This window comes from Stenella coeruleoalba (assembly GCF_951394435.1).
Source record: "Stenella coeruleoalba genome assembly, chromosome: 4".
In the NCBI taxonomy this organism is placed as follows: domain Eukaryota; kingdom Metazoa; phylum Chordata; class Mammalia; order Artiodactyla; family Delphinidae; genus Stenella; species Stenella coeruleoalba.
The window spans coordinates 108981998-109004458 of NC_137149.1; the positions used below are offsets into that span (position 1 = coordinate 108981998).

General features: G+C 42.7%; 1 long non-coding RNA gene across 1 annotated transcript in view; it reads right to left on the reverse strand.

Annotated features, from left to right (window-relative positions):
• Positions 1–20768, reverse strand: part of LOC307185245 — a 372576-nt gene extending 351808 nt beyond the window's left edge. Inside the window, exon 1 of the long non-coding RNA XR_013827925.1 lies at positions 20609–20768. This is a non-coding gene — a long non-coding RNA (uncharacterized lncRNA). The remainder of the gene's footprint in view (positions 1–20608) is intronic.
• Between the last annotated feature and the right edge of the window lie 1693 nt (positions 20769–22461).

The following is a 22461-nucleotide window of genomic DNA, read 5'->3' on the forward strand; positions in this document are numbered from 1 at the left end:
TTCATCACGGTGCGCGGGCCTCTCACTATCGCGGCCTCTCTAGTTGCCGAGCACGGGCTCCAGACGCGCAGGCTCAGTAGTTGTGGCTCACGGGCCTAGCTGCTCCGCGGCATGTGGGATCTTCCCAGACCAAGGCTCGAACCCGTGTCCCCTGCATTAGCAGGCAGATTCTCAACCACTGCACCACCAGGGAAGCCCCCATGACTCTTTTTGAATTATGGTTTTCTCAGGGTATATGCCCAGTAGTGGGATTGCTGGGTCATATGGTAGTTCTATTTGTAGTTTTTTAAGGAACCTCCATACTGTTCTCCACAGTGGCTGTATCAATTTATATTCCCACCAACAGTGCAAGAGGGTTCCCTTTTTTCCACACCCTCTCCAGCATTTATTGTTTCTAGATTTTTTGATGATGGCCATTCTGACTGGTGTGAGATATCTCATTGTAGTTTTGATTTGCATTTCTCTAATGATTAGTGATGTTGAGCATTCTTTCATGTGTTTGTTGGCAGTCTGTATATCTTCTTTGGAGAAATGTCTATTTAGGTCTTCTGCCCATTTTTGAACTGGGTTGTTGGTTTTTTTGTTATTGAGCTGCATGAGCTGCTTATAAGTTTTGGAGATTAATCCTTTGTCAGTTGCTTCATTTGCAAATACTTTCTCCCATTCTGAGGGTTGTCTTTTGGTCTTGTTTATGGTTTCCTTTGCTATGCAAAAGCTTTGAAGTTTCATTAGGTCCCATTTGTTTATTTTTGTTTTTATTTCCATTTCTCTAGGAGGTGGGTCAAAAAGGACCTTGCTGTGATTTATGTCATAGAGTGTCCTGCCTACGTTTTCCTCTAAGAGTTTGATAGTTTCTGGCCTTACATTTAGGTCTTTAATCCATTTTGAGCTTATTTTTGTGTATGGTGTTAGGGAGTGATCTAATCTCATACTTTTACATGTAGCTGTCCAGTTTTCCCAGCACCAGCAAAGTTAGATTTAAATGTCAAGTTTGTCAAGCCTAGAGCCTTCTCCATCTTATTTATATCATTAAATAATAAAATTAGAGCTGCATTAAACATTTCAAGCTTCAGGTTGGTAGAAACTATATTAACTTCAATCAAATCAAAATTTTGCTGAACAAATGCATATATTCCAGAAGAGAAACTATTCCAGAAAAGAAAGAGTGGATAGTCCACCTTTTTTTTCTTTTAAATTACATATTCATATCATGAATCCGAAGTTCTGCACTAAGTGAGAAACCAAAAACCAGGGACTTGACAAGGAGGATCCTCAATGACTGTGAAGTCTCCGTACCAGCCCTGGACTGTCTATATTCACATGGGAAAGAAGGATGCCTCCAACCAAGAGTCTCCAACCAAGAGCCCACCAAGGCTGAGTGTGGTCCCTACCATGGCAGACGCTCCTGTTCTATAGACCCCAGACCCACTCTGCTTCCTGCCCTTCCGCAGCCTGGGTCTCAAGCCTCCACAGGTTCTGTGAGCAGCGCAGCACCTTCCAAATAGTCCTCTTCTGCTTCAATTGGTGAGAGCTAGTTTCTGCTCCTTGCAGACAAAGACCACTAACAGATATACCCATGCTTACGTCTGAGGACACTGAGGCTCGGAATGATTCTATAAATTGGCAAATGTTACACAATTGGTTGGTAGAACAGCAAAGGAAGGACGCCTAGTCCAGTGTTCTTCCTGCTCTCCTGGGTGGAGTCCTGTTAAGGATTCTCACTCAGAGACTGATTTCTGACTGTCAGATGGACTCGAACTAATCTGGCATGTTTCCTCAGAGGCGATGTTCTCACTTCATCCCTTTGCCCTCATCGCCTGCATCTCACAAAGGAGCCTGGACACTGCACTGTGGAAGCATGCAGCGCCCCCACCTTATGGCTCCCTTGATCGCAGACATGATTCCTCAAAGCCCCATTCTGTGAGACCCACAAAGCAGGAAGTTTGTCTTTGGTTTTGATTTGGGCTGAATATTCATACCGTCTAGGGTAATCGGGAGGATACGGCTGAACATGATTAGAACAATCTTTTCTTTACAGGTGTTCAGCCATGACTGAGAATTATGCTTCTAAATTTGTGTACTGGAAATGTCACAAATAAGTCCCACCAAGTGGCTCTTCCTGAGCAAGAATATTGCCAACCCCCTTCTCCCCTCACAACAGAGAGGGTCCAGTATCGTGGAGCAGAGGCTTTGCAGCAGGGCCATGACCAGAAATGCAGTTGACTGAGAGAGCCCATTCAACAAAGGGGCATTGTCTAAAGGGAAGAAAAAGGCCAGTTCGTTTCAGACATCTCAGTCCTCCTCTCCCCAGTATGCCTTGCACCAAATAGAAACTAATACTGTTTAGAATTTCCTGTTTAGTAAGCAGACGTAAGAATTAAGAGGTAGTCTAGAAAACAGAGTAACAGAGCAGAAAAACACAAGTGTGCTCCCTCATACATCGGAAAGCAAAGAGTTCGCTTAAAATGAAGAAATGCTGTACCCGAGAGGGGAAGATGTACTTCGAATCTCTAATAGGTAAATGATCTTCCCTAAAGTAAAGCTTCTAACGAAGTTTGATTTGTCTGCCTAGAAAACTGTTTCTCTGCAAAATGAAATTATGAAACTTTGATGAAATTATGAAATCATGATGAGCTAACTCTCTGAAAATCTGCTGTTCTTGGCCTGCATAATTAATAGGTTATACTATAAAGAAACACATCAGCCCTGACCCCAAGTGGAAACAAGGTATTCCCCAGGGGGCTGTTCTTGCCTGAATTTACACTCCTGAACTTGGGGACATTCCAGGAAAGTGGTACTTTTTTTTTCAAACAACAAAAATTTATTATCTCACAATTTCTGTACATTAGAAGTCTAGACACAGCCTAACTTGGTCCTCTGCTCAGGGTCTCACCAGGTCTCAAGGTGTCAGCTGGGGCTGTGGTCTTATCAGGAGCTGGGGTCTTCTTCAAGCTCATTCAGGTCATTAGCAGAATTCACTTCCTTGTGGTTGTAGGACTGAGCCTGGTTTCTTGTTAGCTGTCAGCTAACCTCATCCTCACCCTCAGCTGACCTCATCCTAGAGCACCTGTCTCAGGTCTTAGCCATGTAAGTCTCTCACAACATACCGGATTACTTCTTTAAAGCCAGCAGGAGAATCTCTTTCCCTTTGAATCTCAGTCCCTTCTGAATAACTCTCACCCGATTCAGTCAGGTCCATCCCAGATAATCTCCCTTTTGACTCACTCAAAATCAACTGATCTGAGATTATAGCTGCAAAATTTCTTCATCTTTGTCAGGTACTGTAACTTCATCATGGGAGTGAAATCGGTCATATACACAGACCTGTCCATACTCAGGGGGAAGAGCATTATAAAGAGTGTGTGCAAATGGGGGCAATAATCTTGGGGGCCACCTCAGTATTCTGCCATGTCCTTTCAGAAGGAGTTTCTCTTTTCAGCACTGGTTTAGGATCAAAGTGCTGAGCTGACGGTGTATCAGTGAGTGCCGTGACTAAAGACCTTATGAGTCCATACCTACAATAACCCTGTGGCTACCATCTGCCATTATTACCCGGCAGCCAGTGGGGTAATATTCTTGTTGGTCCAGAAAGCAATCTTTCTCTTTCCATGGAACTACCAGAACATTTGCCTCCCTGAAAACTCAACGTAATCAACTTCTACAGAAAATCTTCCCTGTGAAAAATCAACTTGCCCTCTTACTCTCCTCCTGCTTATTTCATTCTATCCTCCACATTAACCAGCTTTGTGATGTGGGACAAGTCACTTTGCCTCTCTGGGTCTTAGTTCCCTCATTTGTAAAATTCTCAAGAGGTTGTCGTAAGTGATCTTGAATCTGTTGCCCAGATCTATCATTCCATTAGTCTGGGTAACCGGCCTGGGGAATCAGGTAGAATGAAATGTGATTATCGTTTAAGGGGAGATGGTGTAATTGAAGGAATCCAAAAGGAAAAGAAGATTCAGGAAGCGTGGTGATTAAAATGATGCATTTTAAGAATAATCACACACACAAAAATACTATCTAAACAGAAAAGCAGAACCATTTTAAAAGTCACTAAATTGAATGTTAGTATACAAAGTCACTGTCCTGGGACATCATCAAAGTTCAGAATGGACACAACCCAGAGGCACACCACACGACATGGTCCCACAACCATCCCTCTGAGTGGTGGCAGTCACTGAACTCTCCATTTCAAACATCTCCATTCATTATTCTCATTATTCTCCAGTCATCATTCTCCATTCAAACAGCTTGTCTCAAGGTGACTGTCACAGGCATAACAGTCACCTTATGAATTGTACTTCGGCCTTTTTCCAGCACTAACCTAGCTTTTAGTCCTGGCTCCCTCATTTCCTTTAGTTCTTCCACCTGTAAAATGGAGATAACCACAGCTATCTTTCTCAGGAGTTAGTATGAAAAGCAAATAAGAGCACATATTTAACAGTACTTGATACGTTGTGAAAAACGTTCTGCAAATTAGGACGTTAATTTCAGTATTGTCATTAGTAATAATAATTTAGAAACACACCCTGATAGAGTTCTGTTGCTTCTCCTTCTGGGTCACTGAAAAGCGACCTATCTTGGATAAGTGCAACATAAAATTCACCAAGAAAGGCAAATGCCTTTTTATGCATAACAAAGCTCCAAGAGACACAGAGATGTGTTCCTTCACCCTCGAGAACTCTGGACCAAAATATGTCCTTTCAAACTTCTTGGAACCCTGAGAGGCTGGACTGAACATGACTAAGGCATTCCATCCCACTTCTCTCTCCTGATACTTTTTTGTTTCCCAACATTAAATTCACATCCCATCTCATTAAGCTCACTCAAACATTATCCCTATGTCATAATTTACTCCTACTTCCCTTATCATAACTTTTACAAAATACACGGACATCACACCTTACTAACTAAACTTATTTCTTCAAAAGGTTTCCTCTTCACCAGAGTTACACATGCCCATTCTCCATGTACATCCTGGGTGTACACGGCAGCACACGTAGCATAGCTCATGATTCAACTGAACTCTAGATTATTTCCATTTCTATTTCAGCTATTCGTTTTGGACTTTAGTTTCATGTGTTTTAGTAGAAAATTCATTCACATAGTACAAAATTCAAAAGGTACCAAAGAGAATAAAAAATAAGAAATTCTCCTTCATCCCATCCCCAAGCCATTGAGCTTCCCACCCAGCTATAGCCAAGATTAGCAGATTCTACTCACAGTGCTGTTACAGTGATATTTTAAAAATTCGATTATGCAGCAAGCATAGAGTATCCACAATGTGCACTGCTTTAGTGATTAACTAATAATAATTGTTCCAAATTATTGAGCACTTACCGTGGGCCAGGCGCTAGGCACTAGGCTAAACATTTTACATGCCTACCTCTCTTAATCGTCATGATAACCCTTTGCATGGGTTCTATTAATGTCCTAATTTAACAATGAGGAAACTGAGAATGATTAAATTATTTGTCTAAATATAGACATTAGGAAAATAGACAAAAGACTTATACAGACACTTCATAAACAAGGATATCCAAATGGCCAATACCTGGGTAAAAATGTATCTATTCACCAGGAAAAAAACCACAAAGAGCTACCAATACACAATCACCAGAACGACAAAAATGAAAAAGACAGAGAATGCAAAACCTTCCAGATCCTCATTAACAGCAGAATGGGTAAATTATGGTATATTCACACAACAGGATGCTATGCAGCAATAAGAATGAAAAATCTACAGCTACATGGAATGATATGGATGAATCTCACAAGTATGACGTTGAGAGAAAGAAGCCAGAGACAAAAAAAAGTATATCATTCTATTCATAAAAAGAACCAAAACAGGCAAAACTACTCTATGTTGCTAGAAATCAGAATAGTAGTTATCCTTAGGGGAGGTGGCGTGTCAGGAAGGCGACCTGAGGGAGGCTTCTGGGATGCTGATAATGATACAGGTTCTGCTTACACCGGTGTGTTCAGTTCATGAAAATTCATTAAGCCACACAGTGGATAAAATTTACATTTATATTTATGTGTATATAATACTGCAATAACCAGTTTTTAAATTTTTATGTCCTCATGAAGTTAATTTCTAGCAGACCCAAGGATATAGTATTTAACAGAAGTAGATCATGACCAGAGGGTTGAGCAGATGCATCATTGCTTAGCATGGATTTTCCAGGGCCCTGGGACTGCACAGGGAGGATCCTGCTCCTGTGAAGAAGCAGGATTCTGGCTACACTGCTGCCCTCTCACACTCAGGCTTACAGCACCGCTCCACTAGAATTTAACATCCCTCCACTTATAGTTAAAGCAAGTGCTCTCAACCTGGGGCCTTCAGACCCCTAAGGAGCCCTCGGACAGAATTCAGGGTCTGTGAACTTAGATGTGCACTGCTTTAGAGGTTAACTAATAATAATTGTTCCAAATTATTGAGCACTTACCATGGGCCAGGCGCTAGGCACTAGGCTAAACATTATATACTGATTATATTATATAAATACTTTATATTTATATATATTGATCTATTATCACTAAGTTCTACTCAACTCAAATTTAGCATTTTCCTCAACTGTGAAGGTAGGCAATAAAGCACAGTAGTATTAAAAGTACCTAAGACGGGCTTCCCTGGTGGCGCAGTGGTTGAGAGTCCGCCTGGCAATGCAGGGGACACAGGTTCGTGCCCCAGTCCAGGAAGATCCCACATGCCGCGGAGCGGCTGGGCCCATGAGCCATGGCCGCTGAGCCTGCGCGTCCGGAGTCTGTGCTCCGCAACGGGAGAGGCCACAAGCGGCCCGCGTACCACAAAAAAAAAAAAAAAAGTACCTAAGATTTTATCAACAATTAAAACACCAGATATTTTCATATTCATTTCAGCTGTTGCAGATATCTTGAAATATAATTCACACTTATCATGACTTAGAAAGCTTGGTAACTGTTAGTTCTGCCCCTAGATTTTGTAGTCCATGTGTTAATAAACAAGCATTATATATTACTGTATCACAATTTTGTATTTTTAGTATTTTGATAACTGTATTTCAGTATAATTGGTTTCCTTTGTAATGCTCTGTATTCTATTTCTTGCATTTAGAAACATTATTTTGAAAAAGGATCTGTTAGCATTCCAGATTGCCAAAGGGGTTCATAGAAGAAAAGGTATGTTCATATGCTGGCTACGTTCCACTCTCCATCACCACGACCACCTCTCCCCTGCATCCCTGCCCCGCGTGTTCTGCATTCTCCACTCTCCCCTGCCTTGCTCTGTTCCCCACAGGTGTGACCCGCTATGGACTCACCACCCAGGCTTCCTTTACTACTGCCCCTCCCCAACTTGGAGGATATATGAATTTCCCCCTACTCCCTCCCTGCCTCACTAGGCTTCCAGGGGAGATTTAACTTCTTTGCAGCCACAGCTCCATCTCTCTCAAGGCTCCAATAGCTTTATTCCTGAGGCTTGTCCCTTCCTCCTGTCACCAGTCCCTGAGATTTTTACCCCTTGTTGGTTCCTTAATTCACCCACACTGCTGGAAATTCCCTTCATTAAACTTTGCTCAGCTTCTTTTGAGAACAATTTCCATTTCTTGCCATCCTGATAACATTTATAGACCCTAGGCTCACGATTTGTAGGCTAAAGCAAGGCTATGACCCCATTCTCATTGGGGGGCAGAGCACAAAAGTGTGTGTGTGTGTCTGTCTGTCTGCCTGTCTGTACTGCATCCCTGTGTTGGGAGTGGGGAAAGATGCTCAGGGACCCTGAACAATAACACTTTCTCCACCTTCCCATTGCCCTGAAAAACTTTTGGCACCGTCTGAGATGGGAAACCAGACAAGCGATGCTAAGAAAAGGTCATGCCTGAGCTGAATATGTAATATCCAGCAGGAGTTATCCAGGGGAAGTCGGGAGTAAGGGGGACACAATAATCTTAACAGAGGGAGTAGCATTTTCCAAGGCACAAGTGGAGGAGAGCTGCTGCCAGAGGTTCTCCTGCAACTGTCACATGTTAGCAAATAAGTCCAATAAGCAGCACAGACAAGCAGAAGGAAGCCATTCTTTGAAAAGGCAGAAGAACAGGGAGGGTCTGCTGAAAGGAGATCACTGCTGGAGAGGCACAGTTCTAAATTCCTTACACCTGCCAGATACTCTCCTAGGCATCTCTGATTTCCCAAGGCTGAACCGACAGAAAAAAAGAAACTAGATCAAGTCCTGCTTGCAAAGAAGATCATTTCTCCTAAGATATTTCGAAGCACTTGCCCACCCCTCTCATTGCCCAGGACAATGCTGGCTGACAGCTCTCTGATATGGAAGAGTGAACGGAGGAACCTGGCCAGGCAGGGAAGGAAGAAAAGAAGGAAGCCTGCCAGGAGCTCACCTCCATATATCAGTGTGCGTGCAAGATAAATAATCCCAGCCAACCCGGGCAGCTATCAAACCAAAGGGCATGTTGCAGGTAGCAAGATAAATCACCACTGTCAATGATGTCTTTGTTTGTTCCCGACAGACTCTGTATCTCCCTCTCCTGACAAAGCAGCCCCAGGAACAGGTTTCTAACACGCACTGCTATCTGGAAATGATAGTGCTTTTAGGGAGAGAAAAATGAGCTTGAGCTCCTGGGTCCAGAAGCCAGTAGACCATTGGCTGTGGGGACTACTCACTAAATACAGGTTAGAAGAAAAATCTATTGGAAACAATAGCTACATGCTGTTTTCACCAAAAGTCATTTCTGTCAATCCAGCAAATCTGAATCACCAGCGCTCCTTCAACAGGCTCATACCATGAATCTTATCCACATTGGCCTTTTAGCAATTCCTCCTGACTCTGTCACATGCATTACACTCACTGGCAAACACAGCACGTCAGAAGAGCTCCATGGGGAAAAGTTTATAAGAGAAATTGGCCAGCATTTTTAAAAATTTAAACATAAAAATTGTTTTAGTATAATTCTAGAAATGTCAGAAATAGGCAAATTCTTTATTTCTGGGTAATAATTACAACTATCTATTAGAACTTTGCAAATATGTCCATCAAGCTTTTGTCTAGATAATTTGGGGGAAGGAAACCTCAAATTATCTCTGAACCCGACTCTGCTCACCACCATTTCAGACACTTTAAAATTATTTGGGTAGTGGTTGCCAGGGGCTGGGGGAGGAAGAAATGGAGAGTTGCTATGCAATGGGTATAAAATTACAGTCATGCAAGATGAATAAGTTTCAGAAATTTGTTGTCCAACAATGTACCTACAATTAACAATACTGTACTGTACACACAAAAATTTGTTAAGAGGGGTGGATCTCATGTTAAGTGTTCTTACCACGATACAAAAAAAAAAAAAAATCATTTGGAGATTCTGATTGTTCCTGAAGCAATGTAGAGCAGAAGTGACGTCCAGACCTAGATTTGGGCACACAGGAGCAAGCTTTGGCAGGAATCACTTTCTGGGAATGAACAAAGAGTCTGGCTGAATACTCAAAACGCTGAGCTAGAATTTCCCCCATTTATATAGCCAGTCTCCTCTCTCTCTCTACTTATTCCTCCTTTTCACACAAACAACAGCAGGAGTCAGAAAAGGTTAAGAAGAGCCTTTTCCTCTTTAAACGCAACAGGAAGTAGGTTACTGTATTATCACAAAGTATCTATCTGTTTTGGTAGAGGAAACCTCCTTACCCTGTATAAAGATAACTTCTAGGAGTCCAGGTATAACTATGCCTTTCCTGCCTTGAATGACCAAGTCTCTGATCATCTATTTTGCTCATCCACAAGGGTTAGCATGGTGATGGGATTAAGAAAATGGGCCCTGCAGCCGGGCTGCTTGGATTTGGATCCTGGCTCTACCTACCACTTACCACATGCCCTTGGGTAAGTTATTTAACTCCTTTGTGCCTTGGTTTCCCATCTGTAAAATGGGAATAATAGTTTTGCTATGAGGATGAATTTATAAAGCACATAGAATACCCAACTCATATTAAGTGCTAATAAGTATTTGTCGAATAAACAAATAAAAAATAGATCTAGCTACCCCTTTTCCTATGTCCAGCTCTATTATTGTGTTGCCAGCATCTCTCATTCTGGAGTGTTTCTCTGTGGTTGGCTATGCCCATCTTTGCCACTTTCTGTCCTCTCTGATGATGAGGACTCTGGGGGATACAGATCCTCAAACAAACATTTCTTTACTTCATGACTAATGCCTACTCGTCCTTCAAGTCTCCTCTTACATAGCTCTTCCTCCTGGAGTCTTCTCTGAGGAATTAAGTCTCCCTCTTACATGCCCCATAGCACAGTGTTTTTTCTCCACTCATTCATTCATTGAATCAAGAGAAAATTATCATGTAAGGCCCTGTGCTGGGTATTGGGAGCTTACATTCTAGAGAGAAACACATAGAAGGCCTGGAAAACTTTTTGATGAATGGATGAATATACAATGGATGAATATACAAATGACTCACTCATGTATCTGATCCTTACCATTTTCTCCCCACGGGAACAGACAAGAAACTGTCCAGATTGCTCAACAATTCTCTGACATCAGCCTATGACAAAGGGATTTGAGGGGGTTAGCCCCATCCCTCTCAGGACCCAGCTGACATGGTGTCCCCTTCAAGGTGCTGCATTTCTGCAGCCAGTGCAACTGTGCAGCACACAGCAGCAGCCTTGACTGTTGCTGGACCCGTTCGGGGCTCTTCAGGATTCATGCAAGTGGACTGTTAGAAAGACTGAGACACTGGGAGTTACAGTGGATGGAGCCGTGCCCAGAGAAGAGGAAAGGCAAGAGTGAAGTTAAAACCAGGCCAAAAGTGAAACTAAACTAAGTTTTGCAAAACTAAAGTTTCACTCTGTAAAGAAACATTCTCCCATGTTACCCTTTCGCTACAATCACCTGAACAACTCGGCAAATTTTCATTCATTACCTAAAACACACACATGGGCACTGTGGTACTCTGAGTCTTCCTCATAGATGGCAGAGCTACCAGCTCTGAATTTACCTCCATCTTCAAATGATCCTTTTCAAGTTACTCAGCATAAGCCCTAAAGATTACTCAATATAGCCATCATCCAATTCTTTAATGAGATACAGGATATAGACAGTGAATTTATAGATTTGAGAAATTGCAAGACAAGAAATTTCACACGTAAAAGAAACAACTTTTTTACGAATTAAAACTCTTTGTAAAGCAAGGAGAATGAAAGCAGATCCCGGAAACTACAAGCAAAGGAACTGAGGTTGTCATTATGCCAAAGCCAGAATTTGGGGAAAGCATGGTAATCAGCAGAGACGGACAAATGCAGGTCAGGGGAGAGTGGCAGGCTGGTATTATGGAGAAAGCATTGGGTTTTAAGTCAGAAAACATGGATTTGAGTCCTGATTTGCCTTTTATCAGCTGAATGACTTTGGGAATCACTTATTCTCTCTAGCCTCAGTTTCCACATACATCAAATGGCAATAATCTTTGTTTCTGCTTTAGGTAGCTCATGGGCTTGACGCTAGCTAAGATCAAGTCGGTAATCGGTACGTAAACTCCCAGCAGAGGGCCTGATGTACAATGAGGCTCAATAAATATTCTTTTTTTTTACATTTTTTAATTAGAACGAAATAAATCTCTAACTCAAATGATCAGCTTATATGTTTCAAACTTGGTTCATGTTGAAATATATCAGTCATAAGAGTTTACCATGACTTTTTAAAAGGATAATGATGATGACAGCTAACACTTATTGAACATTTTTAATGGATATGCCAGGCACTATGCTAAGAGCTTTGCACACACTCATTTATTCCTCACATTATTCCTGACGTAAGTTTATCATTACAGAGGGGGAAATGGGCACAGGGAGATTAGGCCACATCCATAATTACAGTAAATAAGTGATGAAGCATTTGTTAAAATTTACTTAAAAAGCAAAGTGGAAAATTTGATTGACAGGGGAAAGATATGAAAAAAATATGCAAATAAATTTGAGGACATATATCCATTTTATCTCTTATCATATTTCCTACCAAACAGAAGAATGCATCTCTCAGGGCTCTCTCTCCCCCATTCCTGCTAGCTTAAGGCTTCTCCTACTGCCAAAGAGTCCTGACTTCCGGGTGCCAGCCTTGCCAGTGCTTGGCAGGTCAGCCAGAACCCTGAGAAAGATGCTCAATCTTTACTTTGCCTTTTAGATCATAAAGAGATTTCTCAAAAACAAGATATTTTTATGAAGAAGACATTGTGCCTGTGACTCAAGTTAACAAATTTTTTGTCTGTTTTTCAATTTTCAGAGAATGAGTTAGTGCTCTAATACCACACTATGGTTAAAAGCGTACACCATGTGATCTGGAGCCAGGAGTGCCTGCCTGCCTTCCAGTGCTGGCTCCTCTACTTTTGAGCTACGTGAGGTTGGTGGAGAGCTCGCTTCCACCAATTGGAATGTTGAATGAAAGAGAGAGCCATGAAATGTAGCCTGGAAAGAACAAGCAGTGGAGATCAGAGTGCTGACAAGTCCAGGTGGAAAATCAAGAGCGTAGCCATCTCAGTGAGATCAAAGAGCCAGTATGTGAGATTTAAGAGCAACGCAAAGAGAGTGGGTAAGAGCGACAAGTGCAGTGTCTGGGCCTCAGAGATGGACCAGTCCTCACTGAAGCCTGTGCCCACGGAGGGGCCATGGAAGTAAGATGCACTTCTCACAGTCCGAGAATGTCTTCAGTGCTGTACCAGAGCACGGAGAAGACAAGTGCACACTGAAGTGGATACAGTATGCTCAAAGATGATTTCCACTGAGACATGATCTGTAGAAGGCTTAGAAATGAGTGAATATGAATTTGGACACACTGCAGAGATTGCCCCTTGAGGTCGGGTTTCTTTGTGATTTGGGGAATAATCATTGAACCTTGGCAAGTTGACAGCAAGAGCCAACGAGCCTTAGAAATAATGGCACAAACCTGTTCTCCATGACCCAAAGCCATAACATTTTTCCAAGCTCTTGGAGCAAGAGCCATCAGCGTAAGAGGTCCCCCCAGCAGGAGTTCCTCACTCAGTCTGCTCAATCTGACTTTCCCACACACCCTGCCAAGAACACCTCCCACCAGCCTCTCTAAAACTCCGATCATGTCACCTTTCCTCGCAACACCTCCGAGGAAGAAACACTTGCAGAAATCAGGAAATGAATCAGGAAATGAACAGAGAACTTCATCAAGGTCAAGCACATGGCTAAACTGTACAGGGTGCCCTGTATGTGACAGAACACAAACTAAAAGCAAATGGAAATTAGCTTTGGCGTATTATACGCACAATTCAGTGCAAAGTACAGCCCTGTGAGTCTTCTGGCTCTGTCTAGAAAGAGAACTTTAGTAAATATATCTTTGTTGCTATCCAGGGCACCTGCCACAAAGATACAAAATACAAAATAACAGCTTATTCCCGGGTTCATAAAAGCTCTCGGAGAAGAAGGATTAAAGCTATCTATGCCTCTGGGGACATCCCATTTTACATCAACAAATGTTGTGTCATCTGTAACCTTGCCAATTTCCATTCAAGAACTTCTAATTATTCATATTGCTAGGGGGTGAATTCTGGTTTTCTTGCTGATAATTCCATTACCTCTTCTCCAACCCCCTCCCCCCAAAAAAACAGATTATAGGCGTTTCTTGAGGAAAAAAATTATAAACAAACTGCAAGTTCAACCTTCCAGTGCTACAAAGCTGGGTGCTATTTTCTGTTGTCCCAAATGACCTCTTAAAACCACATGAAATAAACCTATTTTATTTTCACACACATCATTGTGTCCCTGTGGGTTGTAGAAAAGCATTTTCAGTCAGTCACTAACTGTTCCACGTGGATGTGAAGTTTTCTTTATTGTCCTGCTACCGGGGCATCTCAGATTTGTACAGGGGGAAGGTAGGCAGAACTCGCGGGAGAGCATGGGGGGCAAAAAGGAAGTTAGGAAGGAGGGCCTGGTCTGCTAATCCCAATGATGGCCATGGCAGTGGAAGGGTTTGCCCCTGACTGGAGCCCAAAGGTTACAGATCGGCAGCTACGTGGGCCTGAGAATCAGACAGATTATAGAACTCATTTTCAGGCTGCTGACGGTGAAGAGCATAAATTAACATTTCATTCCCCCCCAGTCACTGCAGCTGCTGGAAGACATGATTGATCTAACATCTGGCCTCCCTACAAGGGATGTGCTCATGCTTTCTCCCAGCACTCTCCACTTCTTTATGAGCTCAGCTTTTCATCACCAGACAAATATCTGGGCTTGAGCCTCGGGACCATCAAGCAGCAGGCAACCTGCTGGGGTCGTTACATCTCCACATCCTGTCTGTGCAGTAACAGTTAACTGAACAGCAAAAGCTAGTGATCTGGACTTCCCTGGTGGCACAGTGGTTAAGAATCTGCCTGCCAGTGCAGGGGACATGGGTTCGAGCCCTGGTCCGGGAAGATCCCACATGCCACAGAGCAACTAAGCCCGTGCACCACAACTACTGAACCTGCGCACCACAACTACTGAAGCCTGTGCACCTAGAGCCCGTGCTCCACAATAAGAGAAGCCACCGCAATGAGAAGCCCGCGCACCACAATGAAGAGTAGCCCCCGCTCGCCGCAACTAGAGAAAGCACATGCATAGCAACGAAGACCCAACGCAGCCAAAAATAAATAAATGAATAAATAAATTTATATATATATAAAAAAAAAAAGCAGTGATCCTGTAGTCAGTGGGCTCAACAGCATCAGGACCCATAGAAGGTCCCCTTTCAGGTTACAAGTCTTCCCCATCCTTCAGGGCTCTGTTAACACTTTTCTGTGTAAAAATGCACACATCTGAGCAAAGTGGACTGGGTTTGCAGGCATGGCTAAATGTAAAGGAATTCGTGTGGTTCATTCCCCTTAAAGTAATTATTAGCATTTGGTCTGTTTCTTTTCATGACATCACCCTTTAACCAACAAATGTTTCCAAGAGCTTTTTCTATTATCAGTCATCTGATTTACTGGCTTGTCTGAGAGTTGAGCCCACAAGGTGCCTGATGGAGAAGGAAGTGGGGCTGCCAGAACACTGAGGTGGGGACTTTTCTCTGAGGCACCAGAGAGGCCCTTTTTACTGTTTTGCACAAAGACCTCCCTGACGCCAGCAGCAACCTGAGTAACACCAGCCATTGCTGTAAAATCTATGCCACGTCCTCTAGAGGTCATATGAGGGCTCTGTAGTGTGGGCACAGCTCAGACCCAGTACATGTCAGCTGGCCACTGAGGGAATTCTGTATATGTTCAATGCAAACTGTTTTCCTTTTTTCGAAGAGTAGGTGGAAGACAGGAAGGCTTGAAATAATGCTTGCTGTGTTTTTGGCTTATCAGAAAGGATGGATCAGTTACTGAGAGACTGAAGAATTTGGAAGCAAAGGTTGTATTTTCATCTTTTCTGAGGACTGAGACTTGGAAAGAGAATGATATGGGAGGTGCTAAAGAAAATGAGGTTTTCTAGACTAAGGTTTACAATATAGATAAATATGCTTCATGATTGGCTAAACTAAGCTTATCCATTTAGCAATTATATATTAAGCCCTTGTTATGTCTCAGGCACTGAAGGAACGTATTTCAGGAAGACGGTGAAGAATGGGTTTGCCTGGCGCCACCACTTAAGACAGGTGCAAGCCAAGCAGAAGGAGTGACCTTGTCTGGGAGAGAGTGGATTAGCTTAAAGAACTGGGGGTGGGAGCACCTAGAGGGTTGAGGAAGGGGCAATGACAACTGTGTTCAAATGTGTGAAGAGCTGTTATAAGCAATTAGATTAGTTCTGTTCAGCCCTTAACTGTTAGACTCATGGATAAAAGTGTTGAGCAGGCAGAGTTCGGGTCTCACTGGAAATAAGAACCTTCAAACCATTATTACTGAAGCCTTGAGTACTAATGATTTTTTCGTCACAGAAGATATTCAAGCAGGAGTTGAACAACTACTTGTCCTGGATGCTAAAGTGGGAATTCAAGCAGCACAACAGAGGGTGAATGAATCTAAAGTGCTTTCTGATCCTTAGATTCCATGAGATTCTTAAAGAAGAGAGCCTTATGCTTTTCATGTCAGTTCTGGGGCACCAACTCCTTCCCAGTCTTCTACTAGACTTGTTAAATTTGAATAAAACACATGTTCTAATAAGATCATAAAATGTGTTTTATTTTTGTTGCACCCTAACATTTATGAATTGATTTGATTCATACCTTCTGTTTATCTCATTTTGTAAATAAGAAAACAGAGAACATTTGAGTTCAATACAACAGCAATCAAGAAAGGGTTCACTGTGGAATACTACTCAGTCATAAAAAAGAAGGAAATAATGCCATTTTTCAGCAACATGGATGGACCTAGAGATTATCATACTAAGTGAAGTAAGTCAGAAAGAGAGAGACAAGTACCATACGCTATCACTTATACGTGGAATCTAAAATATGACACATATGAACCTATCTATGAAACAGAATCACAGACATAGAGAACAGACTGGTGGTTGCCAAGGGGGAGGGGGTTGGGGGAGGGATGCAGTGGGAGGATGGGGTTAGCAGATGTAACCTTTTATATATAGAATGGATGGACAACAAGGTCCTACTGTATAGCACAGAGAACTATATTCAATATCCTATGATAAACCATAATGGAAAAGAATATAAAAAAGAATATATATATATATGTATAACTGAATCACTTTGCTGTGATTAACAGCAGTAATTAACACAACACTATAAATTAACTATAGTTCAATTAAAAAAAAGGAAGCGTTCATTGTACTAATGTTCTGTTTCTTGAGCTGGATGGTGAATATAGTAACTTATTCCACCTATCTGTCTGTCTGTCTGTCTGTCTATCTACCTTCCTATTTGTCTAACTGGAATGCTGCAACTGAATTATAAAGACAGAAAAATAGCTAACATTAGAATGCCCACACTCTTTCTACTTTAGAGCCTATAACTTAAACTAGCCCTATGTAAGATTAATAAAATATACTCTTATGGTAAAGATTTTTTAATTTGGCTTCTAGATATGATCTCATAAAAACTTCACAATTACTACTCAAATTGCATTGCCTCTCTCTTGGCTTTGTGATTATATCAACTTCTCCCTTGAATTCCCCGAGCCACTCAGGATATTACAAAATGAAAACAAACAACTGTCAAATCTCAAATATAATCAAATGTACCATCCTTCTCAGGATGTCCTCTTTTTGTCTTTCTCTACCCCTCACATGGCCTACCCAACCCCCTTCAATATGCGCACGCACACACACACGCACACACACGTACCTGCATACATGCACACACATACTCCTCTGAAAAATTCATTGTCTGATTCCTGGCGGCTCTGAACACTGGCAAATTGCACAGCATCGGAAAATCCATATATATTCTAGTAGGCTGTGAAAAAGAATTTCCCCTGGAATTTGATGAGATGACCACCCAGAATCAGAATAACACTTATTCAAGACATCTAAAACAGGCTGGACAAAGCACTAGAGATTATGATGTAAAGATCAATTCTCCCCTAGCAAAGAAATAGACTAGGTGATTTAATGTACTTTTCCCATTGTTAATTTCTATGATCTTGAGATTAATTTGAATGCAAACTGAATCCATTTGAATAATAGCTCAAGAAAAGAACTTGGTTGCTAATTTAATAGGTGCCAGGGCGTGAAAATTTATTGTCATGATTATAGTAACTGAAACTAAGATTGTAAAAATATTTTTGCAGAATATTAAACAGTTCTATAGTGACTAGGGCCACACACATATACATACAACATAGCAGGCTCTCTTTTATCATGAGTTTATATTCTTCTTTAAGTGAAAAAGGCGTACCAAGATGCTGTTGGGTTAGAATTGCCTTAGTACATCTCACTCTGATTTGTCATGGTTGCCTAAGAGAGACGAGAGACAGCTCCTAAGTAAGAAGATCACTTAGGACTGAAAGATGGCTGAAAGCTAGAACAAATACTCAAAACTGTAATTTTAAAGGAGGTACATGGCAGAGATGGGGGTGTGGTAGGGAGACATCCTCAACATTTGCATTTTGGGATTCACGTTTGCTTCTTTCAGCAGCATCTGTAGATCAAAGACACATCTTGCTCTTGTCTTTCTACTGTGAATTCCCTAATGGTTTGTATAAAATGCTCTAACTATAAGCATATACGTAAATGTTTGCATTTGCACATACATTATGGTACATATTGCCTGAGAGATAAAAGAATAAATGACAAATACTTCCATATCCAATTAATAAAGAGAACAAAAAATGTATCACAATGACTTTGTATTTTGTTTGTTGATTTGGTTTTTGGATAAAGGAAAAGTCAGAAGAGAATCAAAACAGATGAGAAGGGGTTCATCTCCTAATTGCCAAAAACCAATCAAAAGTTTAGTAATAACACCCATATTTTATTGGACATCCACTACATGCACAGTTTGTATCATTCTCTTAAATCCTTATAAAAATTGTGCATGTAGGCGTTGTTATCCTCATTCTAGAGACAAAGAAACCAAGAATCAGAGAGGTTAATTACCTTGTCCAAATAAGTAAGTGGCAAAGTAAAACTATCATCTAAGACCAAAGCCCCTGTTATTTCACCTGCATGTCTCAGTACCCACCATGGATATATAATGGGAGATGGTCCAGATTGAGAAATGGTGATTGGGCCTGTCTTTTAGGGTTATTTTTAATTTAGACACCAGTATCCTCTCAAATAATTTTGCCACATCTGACAGCCCCTACAGAAAGAGTAATAAAGTCTTGATTTTGCTAAACATTGGACTGATACTGGTTTAATTTAGATCTTCAGACACTGACTGTATTTTAACATATATTCTCGTGGATCTGACTCAAAGATGCAGGTAAGCACTATGGGAATTTCAGACAACACAAAAGATACACTGAGGTGAAGAAAGGGTGGAGGACATATCCTGGGACTTGTGAAGTCCCAGCTTAGACAGGTGGTAAGAATTCTATACTGTTTCCTTTCATGACTTTTGTAGTTTTCAGCCCAGACACTTCCTTACATAGGTTAGTGTGGAGAGCATCCATTGGGTGGATTCTGTCCAATCACTTATGACATATTTAGATCTGGACTTTACTTCTTCCTGTTGTCACCTGCTCATTCAATGACTTCATAAGATAGTGGTGCAAAGACAATCAGCATTTGGTCTCAGAGACACAATCCCCAGAAGTAGGTTTCTTCTAATGCAGAGGTTGCATGTACCAGGGTACAGCAATCAATTAACAAATATTTACCGAGTGCCTGAAGCAAGTAGGACACTGAGGAGAATACAAAGAAGCGTTCCCTCAAATGCTTAAAATCCAGCTGGGAATTTCAAAAGACAAGTAATGAGTGTAGGTGACAAGTGATGGCTCTGGCCTGGCACTAGGCTCTGCAGCTTGGCCTGGATCCAGCCCAGGAATAAATCTACTCTTAAGCAGAAGGGATTACGGAAGCTGCCTGTGAAATCAGATCAAGTCTGTAAAGGACCAAACAGTCCCTGCCACACAGCAGGCACCCAATGAAGATGGTTTTTACTCTCTCCCCTTTCTCTCCCATTACTCCAGGGAATAGCGCCAAGCTCCCCTTGCAGTCAACCAGCGTCAGTGTTGCCCCCAGTCCTGATAACAGGACTTTTCTTTCTTCTTGAGCCCTTGGCTCCACTAGTTCAAGAACTCTGCTCTGTTCCCCAGCTTGGTTACCTGCCCACATCCCAGACCCTTAACAACTGAGGGCTCCATGCCCTGCTTTTGCTTGTCACTCCCCAAAGGACTAGCATTCCAAGCCACTTAGTGGCAGGAGCTTGCTCCAACAATGCCTATGGCCTGTTTGCCTGCTGTTTCAGATATTGCCTGCTCTGAAGTTTCTTATGCCCCACATGGGTCATGCAATTAGACAACAAATATCGATTCATTCCAGTGTACTGGCTGCCTAGAATACTTTGTGGGAAAGAAGTCCAAGGCCTTGTCTAGTTTCCAGAAAATAGGACGTCATGCTCAATTAGTGATAGCTGTTCTTGGCATGGAAGCGTAGGGCTGGTGGGTACAAGAGCTGTATCCTTCCTAACCCTGTTTCACAGAGTATTATCTTTTCATTACTCTCCTCACTCAGTACCATGTTTAACTTACCACACTTACCTAGTTGGATCTGTCCCTCTGACCCTACTTCAAAGACTCAGAATTGATACAGATCCAAATCCAAGTCTCCCCCCTGGCTTCACTATCCTATTGTCCAAGAAATCCTAAACTTAGCAGAATAAAAATTATATAGTTCAGACACCAGAAATACATCTACACGTGGAACAACTCCTACAGAACACCTACTGAACGCTGGCAGAAGACCTCAGACCCCCCAAAAGGCAAGAAACCCCCCCAGGTACCTGGGTAGGGCAAAAGAAAAAAGAATAAACAGAGACAAAAGGATAGGGACGGGACCTGCACCAGTGGGAGGCAGCTGTGAAGGAGGAAAGGTTTCCACACACTAGGAAGCCCCTTCGCGGGCGGAGACTGCGGGTGCCGGAGGGGGGGAAGCTTTGGAGCCGCGGAGGAGAGCGCAGCAACAGGGGTGCGGAGGGCAAAGCGGAGAGATTCCCGCACAGAGAATGGGTGATGACCCGGCACTCACCAGCTTGAGAGGCTTGTCTGCTCACCCGCCGTGGCGGGCGGGGTTGGGAGTTGAGGATCGGGCTTCGGTCGGAGCGCCGGGAGAGGCCTGGGGTTGGCGGCGTGAACACAGCCTGCAGCGGGTTAGTGCCCCACGTCTAGCCGGAAGGGAGTCCGGGGAAAAGTCTGGACCTGCCGAAGAGGCAAGAGACTTTTTCTTCCCTCTTTGTTTCCTGGTGCACGAGGAGAGGGGATTAAGAGCGCTGCTTAAAGGAGCTCCAGAGATGGGCGCGAGCCGCGGCTAAAAGCGCGGACCCCAGAGACGGGCATGAGATCCTAAGGCGGTTGCTGCCGCCACCAAGAAGCCTGTGTGCGAGCACAGGTCACTGTCCACACCCCCCTTCCGGGAAGCCTGTGCAGCCTGCCACTGCCAGGGTCCAGTGATCCAGGGACAATTCCCTCGGAAGAACGCACGGCGCGCCTCAGGCTGGTGCAACGTCACGCCGGCCTCTGCCGCCGCAGGCCCGCCCCGCACTCCGTGCCCCCCCCTCCCTCCGACCTGAGTAAGTCAGAGGACCCGAATCAACGGCTCCTTTAACCCCGTCCTGTCTGAGCAAAAAACAGACGCCCTCCAGCGACCTACACGCAGAGGCGGGGCCAAATCCAAAGCTGAGCCCCTGGGAGCTGTGAGAACAAAGAAGAGAAAGGAAAATCTCTCCCAGCAGCCTCAGAAGCAGCGGATTAAAGCTTCACAATCAACTTGATGTACCCTGCATCTGTGGAATACGTGAATAGACAACGAATTATCCCAAATTAAGGAGGTGAACTTTGAGAGCAAGATTTATGATTTTTTCCCCTTTTCCTCTTTTTGTGAATGTGTAAGTGTATGCTTCTGTGTGAGAGTTTGTCTGTATAGCTTTGCTTCCACCATTTGTCCGAGGGTTCTATCAGTCCTTTTTTTAGTTTGTTTTTAATTTTTTTCTCTTTTTTTCTTAATAATTATTTTTTTATTTTAATAACTTTATTATATTTTATCTTACTTTATTTTATTTTACTTTATCTTCTTTCTTTTTTTCCTTCCTTCCTCCTTCCTTCCTCCCTTCCTCCCTCCCTCCCCCCTCCTTTCTTTCTTTCTTTCTTTCTTTCTTTCTTTCTTTCTTTCTTTCTACTTCTACTAATTCTTTCTTTCTACTTTTTCTCCCTTTTATTCTGAGCCGTGTGGATGAAAGGCTCTTGGTGCTGCAGCCAGGAGTCAGTGCTGTGCCTCTGAGGTGGGAGAGCCAACTTCAGGACATGGTCCACAAGAGACCTCCCAGCTCCACATAATATCAAATGGCGAAAATCTCCCAGACATCTCCATCTCAACACCAGCACCCAGCTTCACTCAACGACCAGCAAGCTGCAGTGCTGAACATCCTATGCCAAACAACTAGCAAGACAGGAACACAACCCCACCCATTAGCAGAGAGGCTGCCTAAAATCATAATAAGTCCACAGACACCCCAAAACACACCACCAGACGTGGACCTGCCCACCAGAAACACAAGACCCAGACTCATCTATCAGAACACAGGCACTAGTCCCCTCCACCAGGAAGCCTACACAACCCACTGAACCAACCTTACCCACTGGGGACAGACACCAAAAACAACGGGAACTACGAACATGCAGCCTGCAAAAAGGAGACCCCAAAAACAGTAAGATAAGCAAAATGAGAAGACAGAAAAACACACAGCAGATGAAGGAGCAAGATAAAATCCCAGCACACCTAACAAATGAAGAGGAAATAGGCAGTCTACATGAAAAAGAATTCAGAATAATGATAGTAAAGATGATCCAAAATCTTGGAAATAGAATAGACAAAATGCAAGAAAC